This window comes from Dipodomys ordii, unplaced genomic scaffold (genome assembly GCF_000151885.1).
Source record: "Dipodomys ordii isolate 6190 unplaced genomic scaffold, Dord_2.0 Scaffold110, whole genome shotgun sequence".
Lineage (NCBI taxonomy): Eukaryota > Metazoa > Chordata > Mammalia > Rodentia > Heteromyidae > Dipodomys > Dipodomys ordii.
The window spans coordinates 289,309-308,327 of NW_012267326.1; the positions used below are offsets into that span (position 1 = coordinate 289,309).

The 19,019-nt window shown below is 44.7% G+C and overlaps 1 pseudogene; it reads left to right on the forward strand.

Annotated features, from left to right (window-relative positions):
* The window catches only part of LOC105994820, a 12,738-nt pseudogene extending 2,896 nt beyond the window's left edge, over nt 1-9,842 (forward strand).
* The last annotated feature ends 9,177 nt before the right edge of the window (nt 9,843-19,019 follow it).

A 19,019-nucleotide genomic window follows, 5' to 3' on the forward strand; every position in this document is an offset into this window, starting at 1 on the left:
ACTTCTCATTGTTGCATCAGGTCCACCTGTATCCTTAAACAACTGGTTTTTCCAGGGTTGTTGATCTTACCTAGCCAGGAACCTATAACCTTAGCCTATTTTACAAAGAGGCCATCAGGGTTAGATGCCATTAAGAACAATATTTAACTTTTGACAACTGCACAGACCTTTTCTCTGGCTACAGCAGTGTAGCTTGTTTAGCACTCTGGTTTGCAAAAGCACCTTCCTAGATGGCTTAGGAATGTGATCTCTAATGATCCCAACAATGCCTAAGTTACCTTTGCAGGCCTTTAGATAGATATCAATAGAAACATACTCTCAGGTTTACAAACTTTTTCCTGAGCAGATGAACTTCATGTAACTAGTGTCAGCTCAATTAGAGCTGCCAATTAGAGCTTTTGGCACATAAAGGGGTTGAGATTTAAACTATCCCCCACGTTTTATAACATTAGCTTTTTACTGTCACAGAGGACTAGCAAGTTCCTGTCCCTTGCAAGGTAGATAGTCATGGACATTTGGCATGCTTACAAACTCTTTTTATGACCTCCCGGCTCTGACCAGTTTTGAAGGGCCATGCACAAATGACTCTAGGATCTGACATTTCTGCCATCCAAGCAGTGGCTTACTGCCTCTGGATGCTCCTCCATTGATTTTGTCCCAGGAGTGTCTTCTCCACATTGGGATAAATGCCTCATTGGCATTTCCCTTTAGCTGGTCACTGGACTTGAACTCGGGGCCTGAGCACTGTCCCTCAGCTCTACAGCTTAAGGCTAGCACTCTGCCACTTTGAGTCCCAAAGCAACTCTGCTTGCTCTTTCAGCATTCTGCTGGCTAAGTAGAGGTGACAGTCTCACAGGAACCTTTTTGTGCCCGGCCTGGCTTTGAACCAGTTTGCAGATCAATGAGTCTTACAAAAGGCCATTTTACTCCAATTAAAAGCAACAAGGTGGTCAACATAGAAGTAGCTTTTAAGCATGCTCTTACCTGAAACTTATTAAGAGTCAAAGTTACATCTGACAAACTTTTAAGAATCCTCTGTGCTTTGCTCTGGACTTTGTTGGAAACTTAAAAAAAACTTATAAGAGCAAACTGGAATAGCAATTATTTTGGTAATCCTAATTTTTCCTTTGTGCACACTGAGGCCAATGTTAAGAACAATTTTACATTTAAACTTTATATCTAAAAATCCATTTCTAATGTTTAAAAACCTCTTATTAATCACCTTTAATATTTTATACTTTAGTTTTCATTTGCATTTAAAAAAAACCTCTTAAAATCTTGAGGCCAAGTGTCACTCATTGTCTCTTGGGTGCTTGTTTTTACACATTGAAACTTTTAAACTCAAATGACAATTTTTCCTTAATGCAAAAATTACAGTCACCTTCACTATACCATGAAGCTAGACTTAACACCTTTATAACTTTTAAAAACATCCTAATTGTAGAACATAATTGAAAGTAAGCCACATTATATAAATAACTTTTTAACCCTCTATTTTAAGGCCTTTCTAATTTTAATGTTAACACATCCAAGGGGAAGTTTTAGCAATACTAATCAGATCATCACATCACTCATTTTAACCATCATGTTTTCAGTCTCTATCTGCAGGGAAAAGAGATAACAAAGATGGGCTACTCAGCCCCTTCTATGGAATGGGCACACATCCAATCCAACTCTTTAGGGTTAGATGAACTGCATTTGTGCCAACTTGCCCTCTTTTACCATGTGTGGACTTCTCCCAGGGCTTGTCCCACCATGCATGGTCAGCTGAACTGCACTTCTGCTTGTTCACCCCTCACCCCTAAAGATAGGTCTTCTGTTGGCTTCTAGTTTTCCCTTTTTTATCTCTTGGTTCTCGAATGAAATACACAGTTTTTAGACAGACAGAACAAGTAACATCTTTGATGGTGTTAAGCTAACCTTTATATTTAACTTTTTAATATTTATCCCCGAATTTTAGCCAAGGGAATTAAATCCCGAACTGCAATGCATTTTTGTTAAGCCAGATAACTTGATTACAGTATAAACAGTCTTATGCATTTTAAAACATTAGTTTTTTTTAAATACCAGATTTTCTAATTTGTAAGTTAAAGAATCTTTAAAAAGCCATTTAAAACAATGTGAAGATTTTTTAAAATTTTTGGTAATGTCCAAACCTCATAACCTTTTGAATTTTAAATTAAAACTCACCCAACTGTTACAGCATGCTGACAATTCTTATCTTTGAACACGTTTACAGACACACACAAAACACTCACACAGATCTTAAAGCCCGCAAAAATCCAAATCAGTCGTACGTACACCTTTTAAAGTTTTTAAACAAAAATTTAAGACAGTATTTCTTTTAAACTAGGTACCTTTGTTGGGCTTTATTTTCCAGAGCTTGTTTGTCTAGCAAGGCAATTCACTAATTAGTCTTTTGAATCCCTTCTGTTGGAAGAGGGCTGGGGGAGGGGGTCACCTAAAACTAAACTGGCCAGATTTTTTTAATCCAATTTTAGACAAGAGCACTTTACAAATTGTTACATTGTCAGGACTAGCTGAAAAAGTCTAAACTAGGCACACAGCCTTCTACACCCTCCCTGCTGGCAGCCTCCACAAGGAGAAAATGCAGCCTGAGGCTTGAAGGGAACCAAACTAGCCCAGTAACCTTCCATGCCTCACAGGGAGGGTGGGCATAGCAGGTCTGTGACGGAGCCCAGCTGGAACTTTTATTCCCCCAGAGATGTTTAAATAAATAAATAACAAAAACACAGATAAACACAAAAACCAAGGATCCACATTTAAAACTGGTACCAATTCTAAAACAGAAATAGACAAGAACTGAAGGCTGAGTTGGGGACTAATGGGCCCCAGTTTATCCCTACCGGAATTCTGTGTTGCTCCCACTCAGCAAGCTGAATCCAGAGTCTGCTGAGTGAGCCTGCCACACTCACCCAGAACTTCCCTACCCCAGAAAACATAAAACAAACACACACACTAAAGTAAACAAGACAATCAAGTGGCCACAAAGACAAAATCAGGTCTCAGTGAATGGGGCGACATCTCACCACCATTCACTTACCACCGGACTCAACCCCCCTACTCACCTCCGGAGGATTTTTTTCTTAGATTCCTGCAGAAGTTGACCCAGGGGCCTTCCAAGGCAGAGGAGAATTCCTAGTCATCTGGGGCAAGGGAAAAGAAAAATCCCTAGTGGCCATCCCCTCAGACTGACAGGTTCTCCCCCATGCTCAGCCCCCCTGAGCCAAGGCCCACGGCTGAGATCTAACTGGGGCCACTTGCAGGTGGTCAGTGGCAATTTCATAATTGACAAACAAGCAAGTTACAAAAGCAGAACCAGCAGTTTTTGTTTTTAAACGAACTAGGACAAGGTCTCGGGGTGTCCAGGGAGTGAACTCACTTGTTGTCCCATCTCTATAGAGAATACAAAACACACACTAAAAACAAGTAACACTAAATAGAGACAGAAAGAACCAGACCAAACGCCGCACGGCAGCTGCAAATGAGTAAGTAAACTACAAATGGGGAGCGGCTGGCCGCGCCTCAACTCCCCGGGACAAAGAGACACTTGGGTCTCTCCTTCCTCCAAACGACCCTAGAGTAGGACTCCAGGGCGGGACCAGGGGTCTGGGCACGTCTGCCTTCCCCACTGGCCCAAATACAAATTCAGATACAAATCCTGTACAGGCACTTTTGGATCCCAAAATGCAAAACGAAAGTGACAAACACTGAAGACGCGAAACGCAAGAGCTCTATCTTACCTCCTACCGGTCCTGGAATTTGGGGTCTGGTAGCGCCGGTTTCCCGACCAATGCACCAAATGAAAGACCCCAGACTCCTGGGATACTTTCATCTGCAGGAAGGCGCCCCAGAAACTCAGACGCCAGGCCGGGAGATGCAACAAGCAAGAGGAGTTTATTTGACGTTTGCGCAAACCGACTCTCTGCCCCGTCAGTCAGAGAGCCCCGAGCAGTGGTTACAGGCATTTTTAAAAGCAAAAACCACAAAATTAGCATAAAACACTCTTTGTAAAACAATTGGCTCATGGTTGGTCTAAGGGGGGTGTTTACATGGTTACAGGCCTATGATTGGTTGACATTTGGCTTAGCTTGTGGTCTTGCCAGGTGGTCGTTGTCAAGGTCTGTCCCGGGGATTGTTGAACTGAACTGGAACTGAAAAACATAAACTAAACTGAAAAACATGTACTATCTGTTTTTCTTTTTATAACCGTCGACCTTGTCCTGGGGCGGGCTGACATCCGGACATCTGGGCCGGCCGATATCCGGATATCTGGGCCTTGAGACTCTGCCCAGTTTTATTTCCCAGGGAAGGGGGATCTGAATGCAAGCACATTTACAGAAGCAAAATCAGCAGTTAGCAAGTTAGTAATGGTAATGGTAAAGTGAGGTTTTTAATCTTTCATAATAATAGAAATGCCCCAGAAGAAAAGGAACTACGGGTTACCAGGGAAATGACTAGGGTGTTAGTGGCAGCAGTTGAGAAAAGACCAGGAGGACAAGGGGGGAGGGGAATGTATGGGGTGAGAAGGGAGAGACCTCGGCCAGATGGCTGAGGCCGAGGTCTAGGGCCAGACCAGTGTGCCTTTTGCCATGAGACAGGACATTGGGCTAGAGAATGTCCCCAAAAAAGGGAACAGAAATATAGACAGTGGCCCCCTCGGAGATCAATGTTGAAGGATGCCCCCCCCGCAATGCAGATTAGGGGTGATGGGGTTCGCTCCAAACCCAGGGTAACCCTTAAGGTGGAGGGGACTCCGGTAGACTTTCTGGTTGACACGGGAGCTCAACATTTGGCTTTGACTGAGCCCAATGGAAAGATCTCTGACAATGCCTCATGGGTGAAAGGAGTCACCGGAGTAAAGAAATACCCATGGACCACTAAGAGAACTGTAGAGCTTGGAACTGGGAGAGTGACCCATTCGTTTTTAGTCATTCCCGATAGCCCCTACCCCCTTCTGGGTCGAGATTTATTGACCAAGATAGAGGCACAGATTCATTTGCACCCCGATGGCCCTCTAGTGACAAATTCACGGGGCCAGCCATTTCCAATGCTAACTTTGGCTTTGGAGGACGAGTATCGTCTTCACCAACAACTGCAACCTCCAGACACTGACATCGACACTGGCTGGCCATGTACCCCGGGGCTTGGGCTAAAACTGAGGGGATGGGTCTGGCAAAGCACAGACTAACCCTTTTTATTGAATTAAAACCAGGGGGTGATCCAGTTAAGGTCCACCAATATCCCATGACCAAGTGGGGTATAACACCCCACATTTGGAGGCTATTAGAGCAGGGAGTGCTATGCTTCTGTCGGTCTGCCTGGAACACCCCACTGTTACTGGTCCAGAAGCCAAACTCCAAGGATTACCGGCCAGTACAAGACTTGAGGGAAGTAAATAAGAGAGCATGGACATTCACCCTATGGTACCTAACCCCTCTACTCTCTTGAGTGCCCTCCCACCATATAGGACCTGGTACACTGTCCTGGATCTCAAGGACGCATTCTTCAGCCTGCCTTTGGCATCTAGGAGCCAAGATCTCTTCGCCTTTGAATGGACAGACACAGAAAAAGGCATTACTGGCCAGCTGACGTGGACCTGGCTTCCCCAAGGTTTCAAAAACTCCCCCACTCTGTTTGATGAGGCTTTACATGAAGACTTGGGTGAGTTTTGGGAAAGCTACCCTGGCTTGACTTTGCTACAATATGTGGATGATTTGTTGATAGCTGCAGAGACTCGGGAGGAGTGCACTCAGGGAACAGAGGACTTACTTCAGACTTTGGGTAATCTGGGGTACCAGGCATCTGCAAAGAAAGCCCAGATCTGTAGATCAGAAGTGACATATTTGAGGTACCTCCTAAAAGAGGGGCAGTGTTGGCTGACTGAGGCAAGAAAAGAAACTGTTCTTATAATACCATGACCTGACTCCCCGCGAGGGGTAAGGGAGTTCCTGGGGTCAGCTGGCTTCTGCTGCTTGTGGATCCCAGGATTCTCGGAGTTGACCAAACCCCTTTATGAAATGACTACAGAGAAACAACCTTTCCAATGGACGGAAAAGGTGGAGCAGGCATTTCAGAGACTAAAAATGGCTCTGCTGTCCGCCCTGGCCCTGGGGTTGCCGGATATCTCTAAGCCTTTTTATCTGTATGTGGATGAACATAAGGGGGTAGCAAAAGGGGTCTTGACACAGCAGCTGGGACCCTGGAAGTGGCCAGTTGCATATATATAAAAAAAAAACTGGACCCGGTTGCAGCCAGGTGGCCCCCGTGCCTGAAAATAATAGCGGCCACCGCACTCATGGTCAAAGATGCTGACAAACTGACCATGGGGCAGGAGTTGCACGTGGCTGGCCCCCACGTCATAGAGAGCATGCTGAAACAACCTCCCAACCGTTGGCTCAGCAATGCTCGCCTGACTCACTACTAGGACTTTTACTCAACCCCTTCAGAATCATCTTTCGGGCACCAATGGCACTCAACCCTACAACATTATTGCCAGCCCCAGACCTGGAGGCTCCTCTACATGATTGTGCACAGATCCTTGTGCAAGTTCATGGGACCAGAGAAGATCTCAGTGACCAGCCACTGCCAAACTCATACGCCATTTGGTTCACTGATGGGAGCAGCTTCCGAGATGGCAAGAGGTATGTGGATGCCACTGTAGTCTCAGAAACTGAGGTAATCTGGGCTGAGCCCGTGCCCGCAGGGACTTCAGCTCAAAAGGCAGAACTCATAGCCCTCACTCAAGCTTTGATTTGGGACAAGGATAAACAGCTGATGGTCTATACCGACAGCCCATATGCCTTCACCACGGCCCATGTGCATGGGGCCATTTATAAAGAGAGAGCACTATTGACGGCAGAGGGAAAAGCCATAAAAAACAAGGAAGAGATTCTTGCTCTTCTAGTGGCACTGTGGTTACCCAGAGACTGACCATTGTCCACTGCCTGGACATCAAAAGGAGAGAAACAGGGTATCCAGGGGCAACAACTATGTGGACAAAACGGCCCAGGAGGTGGCCTTTCAGGTGGAGGAAGTGGCCCTCATCCTTCCAGATCCAGGGCCCTGAGAACTGCCTGAGGTACCCCAATACAGAGAAGAGGACTCAAATTGGATAAATGGCTTACGCCCATGGACACAGTGTCTACAGGGATGGTGGCAGGACTTTCAGGGAAAGAGAATAGTACCAAAAAAACTAGGCCACCAAATTTTACAGAAAATGCATCGAACCACCCACCTGGGGGAAAGGAGAATGTAGGACCTGCTGAGACATGCACAGCTTAAAATCAAGGGTGCCTCTTCCAAAATTCAGCAGATTATGACAACTTGCAAAGCCTGTCAGATCACTAATGCGGGATATGGCATGATGAGCTCAGGTACCAGAGAAAGGGGGGAGAGGCCAGGAGCATACTGGGAGGTAGATTTTACTGAAGTAAAACCTGGAAAGTATGGGTATAAATACCTATTAGTGTTTGTAGATTCCTTTTCAGGATGGGCAGAAGCTTTCCCCACTAAAAGGGAAATGGCTCAGGTGGTAGCAAAGAAGTTGTTGGAGGACATTCTGCCCAGGTACGGTTTTCCCATGATGATAGGGTCAGACAACGGACCAGCCTTTGTATCCAAGGTGAGTCAGGGATTGGCTTCCATTCTCGGAGCAGATTGGAAATTACATTGTGCTTATTGCCCCCAAAGTTCAGGATAGGTAGAGAGAATGAATCGTACCTTAAAGGAGACAACCAAATTGACCATGGAGACTGGTGGAGACTGGGTGGCCCTGCTTCCTTAACCTATATAGGGTCCGCAATTCTCCCTACCAATTAGGAGTTACCCTTTTTGAAATTATCTTTGGCTTGCCCCCACTTGTAATTCCCAGTTTACCAAACCCTTTAATTGTAGACTTTGACGATTCAGAACTGCTGCGCTCCTTGCGGGCACTACAACAGGTTCATCAGGACATGTGCCGGAGACTCAGAGCACTCTACGAGACAGGACCTCCTCCTCAGCTGCACAAGTTCCAACCCGGAGACTGGGTCTACATCAAGAGACGCCAACAAGAGACCTGAAAGCCTCGCTGGAAGGGACCCTACGTGGTACTTCTTACAACCCCTACCGCACTCAAAGTCGACGGCATGGCCACCTGGCTTCATCATTTTCATGTCAAGTTGGCAGAGTCAGCTCACATGAGAGACTACTTTGTAAAGGGACAGGAGCCTGAGTGGGAACTGATTCCAAGCCATAATTCTAACCCTTTAAAGTTAAAATTGTGCTGTAAGGATGTGGCAGGGCCTAATTAGTTTAATAGGAATTTTTGCCGGCCCTTGGGTTTTGGCCACCCTCCACCAGTCAAAAGAATATGTATGGGAAATCCAAAAAACTGATTTGGGAGAAATAATGCACAAAACCCGGGCCTTAAGTCATAACATCATTCAATTTAATACAACTACCTGTGCCTTGGTCCCCATAGACCCCTGCTACTCCTACAGCCCTTTTACATGTGCCCTAGTATCATTTCTTCTTGCAATCAACCCGAGCATTACTATTATGCCCACTGGGGCTGTGAAACTATAGCATCTGACTGGGGAGTCAATAATGATCCAGACATTACAGAGGGAAGATTGCCCCAACAGGATGATGGACTGTCCACCACTATTGGAGGAGGGAAAAAAAATCTGTTGGTACTTGGGGTGGTACAAGGACAGGGATGCCTCCCTGTCGGCTTATGTCTAGTGATATTTTTAGGGGCAGCTATTTTAAAGACAAAGGTCATAAACCCTGTACCCACATTTTTATTAAAATTAAACAATCCTTGGATCCAAAGTGGGCCTATGGAAAGATTTGGGGCCTATTATGAACAGGGGACCGAACGAGGGGGTCGGATCACTATACAGACCCTGGAAGTACAGACTCCGCCCCAATGCATTGGCCCCAATCCTGTACTAAACCCATGCCCACAACCCACTCAACCCTGTAACCCTGCAGTGACATCCCCCTCATCCTTCCCTACTGATCCCCTTGGATTTTATAATCCCCCTCAGAGAGATAAAATTAGAACGCAGTACACAAAAAGCCTCATAGACCCTTTTTTTCCCCTTAATTAATGCCACCTTTGGTCTGCTAAACAAATCCAACGCTGATGCTACTCTTAATTGTTGGCTTTGCTTGAGCCTGCAGCCACCCTATTATATAGGGATTAGCACAGACATTCCGATTGGAACAACAGATTGGGATGTAAAAAATAATAGTTCCCCTTTATCCTGCAGGTAGGACAAACACCCAAAATAACTTTGGGAGACATACAAGGGCAAGGGCTATGTATTGCTACTAAAAAGGGAAAACCCGCTTCACACTACCATAATTTTTGCAATAGGACCATTGTTCCAAAAACCTTTTCCACTTTTCTTGTCGCACCAAAGGGAGTATGGTTTGCTTGTACATCAGGGCTTACTCCTTGCCTGTTTAAAAATAGCTCCTGGGAAGAACTGTGTATAACAGCCTATATTATACCTAAGGTGGAATACCTTGAGGACACTGATGAACAACTCACCTCGGTTCAGGGCCTCAGACGGAACAGGCGAGCAGTTCCTGTGTTAATTCCTGTGCTAGTAGCAGGGGGCATAGCGGCCTCCACGGCAGTTGGGATAACTGCTCTAGCGCAGACCTCTGAATTTTCCTCCCTAGCAGGTCAAATAGATTCTGATCTTCAGGAAGTGCATAAAAATATTGAACAGCTTACAGAATCTTTAAACTCATTGGCAGAAGTGGCACTTCAAAATAGTCAAGAGCTAGATTTACTGTTCCTAGAGAAAGGGGGCTATGTGTAGTACTGGGAGAAGAGTGTTGTTTTTGGGCTAACCACACAGGGTCAATTAAAAACAGCCTCACGGTCCTAAATAAAAGGCTTGATGAGTGCAAGAAAAGATGTAAAGAATCTCAAGGGTGGTTTGAGTCCTGGTTCAACATCTCACCATGGTTGACCATCCTGCTTTCTGCCCTCACAGGACCCCTCTTACTTCTCTTGCTTGGCCTTACTATCGGGCCCTGTATAATTACCAAGCTGCTATCTTTTATTAAGGAGAGAATTAACATGGTTCAATTGTTGGTATTGCGAACCCAGTATCAACCACTCACCAACAATGGTCCTCACATGGAACAATCGAGGGATCCATGATTGGCTCCCTGGGCCCGTAGAGAAAGCGGGGAATGAAAGAGGTAAGGAGCCTGAAGGCAGCCATCAGTTAAAAACAGGTATTGGCCCTGGAGTGATGTCATCAGTCAGAAACAGGTGTTGGTCACCGAGTGGCCTAGGGCTAAGCATTTCGGTTTTGAGAAAAACACTTAACGTTCCAACCGACCGGTTCCTTAGAACCCAGAGCAAAACACCTCCTGCAAACTATTGACCCCAGTGTGATTCATAACCGTTCATGGTCAAATCATGGGATAAAGCTATTTTTCTGTAAAGAGCAACCAATCGTATTTGCCCAGTTTAGATTGCTTTAAATGTTAACCAATCATGTATTTTCTATGTAAAAGTTCCTTAAAGTTGTTTGTTCAATACTATAAAAATTGTGCTGATTCTATGCTCAGGGTCTCTTAGTGTCACCAGTTACCGAGTGCATGGAGGACCAAGCTCGAGCTTGCAATAAACCACTCTTTGCTGCTTGCATTGATTGTGGTCTCTGGTGGTCTGTGAGGGGGCATCCAAAAATGGGGTACTTTGCTCACAAAGTGGTTACTGGCTTAAAGATGGAATCACTCAGGCCCAGGTATCAGGCTCTTCACTGTTAGTCCCAGGAAAGTTGCTTCAGAGAATGCTGGCCTCTGACTGTTCCCCACCCCAAGCACATGAGTTTCTCCTTGAAAAGTTTTTTGCCAATGACATTCTGGGCTGCAGGTCTTTGAGACAGGAGCTTTCTAAACACTCCTGATTTGACCTCTGAAAATGTGGCCTCTCTGTTGCTCATAACAAAACAACCATGTTTACTTTGGCTCATGAAGCATTTATCCAATCTTCCATTCATTTTAGATGTAAATGGGAGGTTCTGAATAAAAATATGAATTTTCTGGATTAGGCTCATGTTCCAGTTTGGCAGATGGTGTGGCTCAACAGGTGATCAGAACCCATTATTCCTAATTATCCTTCACTGTAATGGTTTATTTTATCTGCTTGGATCTACAGACATTGCAACTTGGAAGTCATGGTAAGTAGGAGACCCAAAGTTGGAAGAATAGAACTAGGAACTCAGGACATGTTCAGTTATTTCTTGCCAGGAAGGCAAATAGTCTCAGGCCTGATCAGTTCAGCACTCACTGTGAACTCAAGTGGTAAGTCCTTCTGGAGGAAAGGGCAAAAGTCACCCACAGAGGACAGGATGCAAACCCACCTCCTTGCACAACCTTTGCTCACCCAGGAAAGTTATTGCCCCTTGCTGTCCCTCAATAAAAAGTCCTCACCTGTGGAAGATTGAGTCTGGCCTTCTCCTTTCTTTATTTTCCTAACAACAACAATACACCTGTAATGCTTGATACTCAGGAAATTGAGATCTGAGGATTGAGGTGTGAAGTTACCACAGGCAGGAAAGTTTGTGAGACTCCTATCTACAATTAACCACCAAATGTTGGATGTGGAGCTGTGTCTCAAGTGGTAGAGGACCAGCCTTGAAGAAAAAAGCTCAAGGACAGTGCCCAGGCCCTGAGTTCAAACCCACTACCCCCCCTTCTTTCTCACACACACACACAATCTGCCTGCAAGAGTATATTCAAAAGCCAAATATATTCTTTGTCAGTTGTGGATCTTGAACTCTGAGCCTGGGCACTGTTCCCCAGCTCTTCAGTTCACAGCTAGCACTCTACCCCTTGAGCCACAGTGCCCACTTCTGGCTTTTTCTGCTTATGTGGTGCTGAGGAATCAAACCCAGGGCCTCATGCATGCCAGGCAAGTATTCTACCACTGAGCCACCTTCCCAGATCCCAAATATATTCTTAAATACCTAAAGCTTGGAAGCCAGGTGCTGGTGGCTCACCCCTGTAATCCTAGCTACTCAGGAGGCTGAGATATGAGAATTACAGTTCAAAGCCAGCCTGGGCAGGAAAGCCCGTGAGAGTCATCTCTAATTAACCACTAGAAAACCAGAAGTAGCACTGTGGCTCAAGTGGTAGAGTGCTCACCTTGAGATGAAGAGCTCAGGGTCAGCACCCAGACCCAGAATTCAAGCCACACAACCAACCAAAAAAAAAATACTTAAAGCTTAACTGGTACATGTGTGAGATTGAGGGACACATGCTTCATTAACTCTGGGCCCCAAATCACTTTGGTCTCCAGTTGGAGGGAAAATGCACCAGTGTCCCCCAGGCCTCTGACATCCCAGCTGCTCAGTTAAACTGGCCTCAGAAACATCTATATCATTAGAGATACAGAGCCTCCTGCCTGCTCCTTTCCTAGCTTTTATAGCTCTTCTCTCCCATCTTCTCTCTTGCATAGCCCCTGGCTGTTTGCTTAGGGACTACAGGTGCATTTGGTCCTTTATGTCACTCTTTTTGTTGAATTTTAAAACATGGGTTAAACCTGGGCCCTCAATCAGATAGAGCTGTGCAGGATGGGAGGCAAGAAGTGCCTGAGCGCCTTAGGATATTTCTCACCTCATTTGGCTCTTGGCAGGCAGGTTTGCCAAGCCTCAGAAGGAAGAGCTCACAGTGATTATTCCAGAAAACAGCTGTGAAGTTGGCCTGTTTCCTAATGAGCAAAAGCCCTTTCCACATGATTTCCTGAGGTCAACCCAACCCCCAGATCCTCATGTCCCTGTCCTTCACTATCTGGCAAAGCATTAAACTAACCAGTGGAAGCAGGGATTCAAACAAAAAAAATCATTTCATACATGAGCAAGATACATTGTGGATAGAGATCATTCTATAAAACAAACAAACAAACCTGAGCTGGGCTCATGCCTGTCATCCTAGCTACTCAAGAGGGTGAGATCTGAGGATCACAGTTCAAAGCCAGCCAAGGCAGGAAAGTCTGGATGACTCTTACCTCCATTAAATTTTTTTTTAAAAGCCAGAAGTGGAGCTATGGTTCAAGTGGTAGCACTAGCATTGAACAAAAGAAGCTTGGGGACAGCACCCAGGCCCTGAGTTCAAGCCCCAAGATCAGCAAAAAGAATCCTACTTCCAGTTACTATTTTGACAAATCCATGTCCACAAATGCCATCTAAATTCAGATTCAATTCAATTTCTGATTATTGATAGTCTCCCCTACTCAGATGCTTTACACTGAGGAAACACACGTTGTTGTTCTGTGGAAGTAGCTTAAAAGTTCATGTCACCAATAACATATTCTACATTTCCCTTTCCAAGTCACTAAGTTGATATCCTTACCAAAAGAAATGCCAATAATTAGAAGGCTTTTCACAGTCCAGTGCCTGATCTCTGCAGACAGTGAGGAAACAGAGACACAAATGGTTTTTTATTTTGATCTGATGGGGAAATGTTCATGTACCAGAAACCTGAGACCTGTCACTGCCTGCCTGAAGTGCAGACAGAGCAGGCATTGGGTATAATTGCTTCCATACTTCTTGCCATGGTCAGTTGAAAGTCAAGCCTATAAATGATGAGGGACTACAATAAAATTGGAATACAGAAACAGTTCTGCATCACTGGAAGAAATGCAGCAATTGGGGTGGGGGGGGAAGGAGGCAGCTGCATAAGGAATAAATGCACCTGCAATAGCAACAGACAATGTTGGCTTCTTTGGTTTTCTTATCTGCTATTATTTCCTTTCCAACATCAAAGGAGATGACAGACAGGTCTGGAAGGAGAGGGATTTATCAGTTTCCAGAAAAGGATTTTTTCTTTGATCCTTCTGAAAACTTATCAGTAGAAGTACTTTTGCCTTTTGAGCCCTCATGAGTGAGTATTTCATCAGATTCCCCATGTCAGATCCATATTTGAAAAGTCCTTTGCCATGCAGAAAAAAAGATCAAAGAGGATTTGAACTTGGAGAGGTTCAACATGTCTCTCCAGGAATCCACATATCACTCCCCAATCATAATCATTCCTTGTAGATGATAACCAAAATCCCAGGGAGAAAGCAATGCAGGCTGACAGATCTCAATGACAGCCTCACACAGGACAAGAAAAGATAAGTAAGTGATAGAAACAAAAACAAAAATAAAAACTAATAAGAAGGTATCTGAGGGGGAAACATGCCAGATTCTCTCCTCAACAGCTCTAAGTATGGACTGTATCATTGGCTCATTTCAATTTATAAATGAGAAATCAGTCATTAGCCCCAAGCCACAATACAGGGAAGTAGAAAGGAGGTGTGTGTGTGTGTGTGTGTGTGTGTGTGCGCGCGCGCGCGCGACAGTACTAGGGCTTAACCTCAGGACCTTTAAATCTCACTTGGATTATTCTTTCAAGTCTGGCACTCTACTACTTGAGCCACTTCTCCACTTCCAGTTTTTTGATGGCTAATTGGAGGTAATAGTCTCACAGACTTTTCTGCCTGGGCTGGCTTTGAAGGATCCTCAGATCTCAATCTACTGATTAGCTAGGATTACAGTTGTGAGCCAACTGGTAGGGAGAGATCTGAACACAGATTTAGCCCACAAATCTGTTTATGATGTTGCCCTACCAATGGCTTCCAGACAGAACCCAGAGATCAGGAATAGATAGTGAGGAGGTGTAGAGACTTTGGCAGGCTAATGGGCCACTGACACATAAGCAGCTGCTGATCTGATACAGAATAGAATTCTGAGCTGGAGTTATCATTTAAGACACTATAGACTAGGAAGCTGTATGAAAACCCCAAATTTGTAAATATTATCTATTTAGACAAACAAGAACTTAGAGAAGGCTGACCTGTATTCCAGGTGTTTCCAGAAGCCTCTCCTAAAACTTCTTCCTCTCAGGAGAGTTCAAACATAGGGAGTATCAAACATGGATGAGGTCCCCAATCATGTTTATTTCACAGAGTTCAGTGTACATCATCTGAACTGGGTTGCTTTGAGAAATGAAAGGGGGAAAAAAAGTAAAAGCATCCTCAATTCAGGAAACCAATGCTAGAAATACAAGTAAAGAATAAATAACTTATGCCTGTAATCCTAGATATTCTGAAGGCCAAGACCTGAGGACTGCAATTCAAAGATAGTCCCACTCCCCATCACCCCCAAAAAAGGTTGTATGAGACTCTTATTTCCAATTAACTAGTAAAAAGCCAAAAATAGAAGTGTAGCTCAAATGGTAGACTGCCAGCCTTAAGGTAAAGCCTAACTTCAAGTCTCAGTACTGACATACAATATAAGAGAATAGACAAGCCAAGTAGAAGCAGAACCATGGTGGTGACAGTGATGTGTGAGAGATCAGACACCTTTTTTTTAACCAGACACTGTTATACAGGAATTCAATCATGAGCTACAGAGGAGCCACATTTTGAGAGGTCAAATCGGGAGTCTTTATTAGAAAGCTGGCAAATGCGAGTGGACACATGTCCCCAAAAATCTTGCAGCCTAGAATGCACTTAATACTGTTAGGAAACTGAGCCTCATGAGGGTAGTAGAAGAAAGAAAGAGCAGGAAACAATCTCAGCAAACCAGACTAACTCTAATGGAGAGGGTCGCCACAGTGACCAGAGGAAAATCAGGAAACATGAGGCATAGTACATGGTGGCTGAGGTGGTGGGGTCTAAATAGGGTCATGGTCAGAGGCAGGATCACAGGGGGCTCAAGAGTTCAATCTCACCAGTTCATGGTGAAGTGGACTGACCTCCTAGACAAAGTTACAGTTGCTAACCAGTATCTTAAAAAGCTGAAGTTTATTGGACTGACTGGTGTGGGCTTAACTCAAACTGGGAGTAAGCAGCCCCAAACTCAAATAGCTCAGGGTTTTTAAAAGCAAGATAAATAGGGAAGGGGAGCGCTACTCACCTGTAGCCAGTAGTAGTTTTGCCATTGGCAAAGAAGCAAGTTACAGAAACAGAGCTAGCAGTTAGTGATTACAAAATGGCGATTACAATTCAAAGTCGTTCCAATAACCAAGGCCATAAGTCACAAGGCAAAGTCCTTATCCCAAATCTTCCCATCAAAGAAGCAAGTTAGTGAAATAGCAATTACAGTTTCTATATGCAAAGTAATAAGTCCTCAAAGCAAAACCACATTCCAAATTTCTTACTTATCACACTCCCAAATCAAACCACCTTCCAGGTTTTCTGGCTCTTTCTGATTTTCACCATCATCTACCAAATTCCAGTAACCTGGTATTTAACTCACTAATTTACTTCAAACCTTTATCTTTGGAATTTTTCCTTATAATGACTAGCTTTGAGTTTTTTGTTTTCTACAGGGAGATCCTGCCTTTCAAGTTTGTCCCTATCCTTAAAAATTAATCATTTTCTTCTGTTTCTAATTTCACATTTTATATTCTTTTTGGGGGGTCATCACAATGGCATAGGATTGGCACGTCCAGGAACCTATTGTCCATGTCCCCACCCCTGCCTCTAGGAATTGAAGTATTCCTATCACCTGGGGGTCCAGGTGGGATTTTACCCCTAGGAGTTTGCAGAAGTCCCTATCATCCACCAAGATGCCAAGATGGCATATTTCCATATTTCAACATGAATTTTAGATATGACATTAAATATGTTAGGTCTGCCAGGAAAAATGGCCTCTTCCTGATTGTTCTTCATAGGTACACATATGGCCCTTTCTGTAGAAGCCTCTGTCCAGCATCCATAACCCAGGAAACTGGCTTAGCTGGGGACAGTTACCTCCCCTTTCTCTGAGATCATATCCTGGACCACCCAGGTCATGCTACCATTGGATAGTAGGAGTTTCTCAGACTCTAGGTCAAGTCTGCATTTGCCGTGGTCACATGTCCTCCCCAGCTTCTCCCTACATTAACCCAATCGTACCAGAAGTTGTCCCTTCCCTTGTCCATGCACCTTCCATCTTGTGTGGGCCAGTAGTTTTCTCTCCCCCCATAAACGCTTTTCTGTCTAAACCATGTGGCTGTTTCCTTTCAGTGACCCTTACAGAATACACCTTCAAAGTCATTCCCCAGCTCTCTGCTGGCTGAGCTCCGACACAAAGCAGATAAACTGGAGGGTCATTGTTCACATGAAGAAATCACTGGTATGGCCTAATGCCAGTGGCTCACACCTGTAATCCTAGCTATTCAGGAGACTAGGAAGTGAGGATCACAGTTTGAAGCCAGCCTAGTCTGTGAGACTCCAACAAACCACCAGAAAACTGGAAATGAAGCTGTGCCTCAAAGTGCTAGAGCACTAGCCTTGACCAAAAAGCTCAGGGACAGTGCCTAGGCCCTGATGTAAAGCCCCATGACCAATGACAAAAAAGAGAAGAAAGAAAGGAAGGAAAGAAGAAAGGAAGGAAGGAAAAAAGAAAGACAGTGACAGAGAGAGAGAAAAGAAAATAAAAAGAAAGAGAAATCACTGGTATGTGAGCATGGAGGACTGGGCACCAGGTTCCTTGAAACACTTACCAGCATTTGTCACTGTGGCTGAGAGTATGAGGATGCCCACCCAAGTTCATGGATTCTTCTTTCTATTGCTGGGTCAGCAAAGAAAATGACACCACACTTGATCTTCTACAGAAGGGCAGCAGGTGGGGCTGGGATAGCACACAAAGACAGGTATGATGAATCAGCATGCTTAGAGTGGAATCAGAGAGTTGGGCCATTATGACCATTTTGGGCCATTATGACCATGAGGGAAGAGCTGCCAGATTTCTCAAGATCTATGGTTTGTAATGCCAAAGGAGCTAAAATTGAGGCAGGATAGATTAGGGAAAATGAGGCATGGTAAACAGCTTCCAGGAATTAAAAAAAAAAAAAAACAAGCTTAAAGCAAATACAGGAGGTATTCATCCATCTACTTTCCTTAAGATTAAGAGACCAAAGTCATTTTAGGGGAAAATGAGGCAAGAAAAATTAAGGGAAATGGGTCCTGTTGAAGGTAGCTCAGAAGCACTATCTTCTACCTTGAGCCACCTTACACAAGAATTAACATCTGTTTGACAGAATGCATTCCTTCCTGAGAGGTGCATTCCTCATCTCAAGAATTAACATTTGCAGCAGGATATATCCCTTTCTGAGAAAAATGCTCCAAATTTAAGGGTGGACTCAAACCTGAAGAACCAGAATGGTAAACAAGAGCCAGGAACTTAGGAAGTATAATAACACCAAGAGTAATCAAGAGCAAAAACACTATATAACATAGTCAGACCCCTGCCTTTTATCATATAAACACCCCCTGAAATAGGCCAGATCCTATCCTAGGTGAGAAAGGTGAGTTTGGCCCAAGACATAGCAGGACTCAAGGCTTTCCCCATGGTGGCTGGTGGGAGGGCTGGCCTGGGTTATAGCAAGAACCAAGACCATCACCTGTGTGGTGGCCACCAGTGGGAGAAGGGATAAGCTGGCCAAACCAGTTCATTGATGTCCTTCATAAGCAGAGCGAGAGTGAGTGAACGAGCAAGAGGGAGAGAGACAGACAGACAGACAGAGAGGAGCCATATTTCCCCTAAGAGGGAGCATATGACCTCCGTCCCCATCCAGGTAGCAGGAGAATCTTGGGGATAGGAAGTGAGGTAGATGGGAGTTCAGGTGGGTCTGGGTGGAGAGAGGGAGGGGCCTGCTGTACGGAGGGAACTCCAGGAATGGGAGAGGGGCCCAGGTGTAGGTGGAGCTGAAGATCAAAGGTGAGCATAATACTAACATTCCCCACTCTGTCGTTTAAATAAAAATAGCGGGAGGAAGGGGTATTGGTGGATGGTTTTTCTTCTGGAGCTATGTCCTGCTGTCAAGGGGTCTCTGCTTTGTTGTTCAGCCGGGTATTGTCATGATGAAGCATCTGTTTGACAGTTTGGTTGGTAAAGGTCCTCAAGCCATGCCTCCAGCCTGGCTCCTTGATGATTAGCTGGGAGATGGATTTTTAGAGGGAATTTTGTGCCAGGGATGGCTTTGAATTGTGGCAAAAGGAGTCTTTG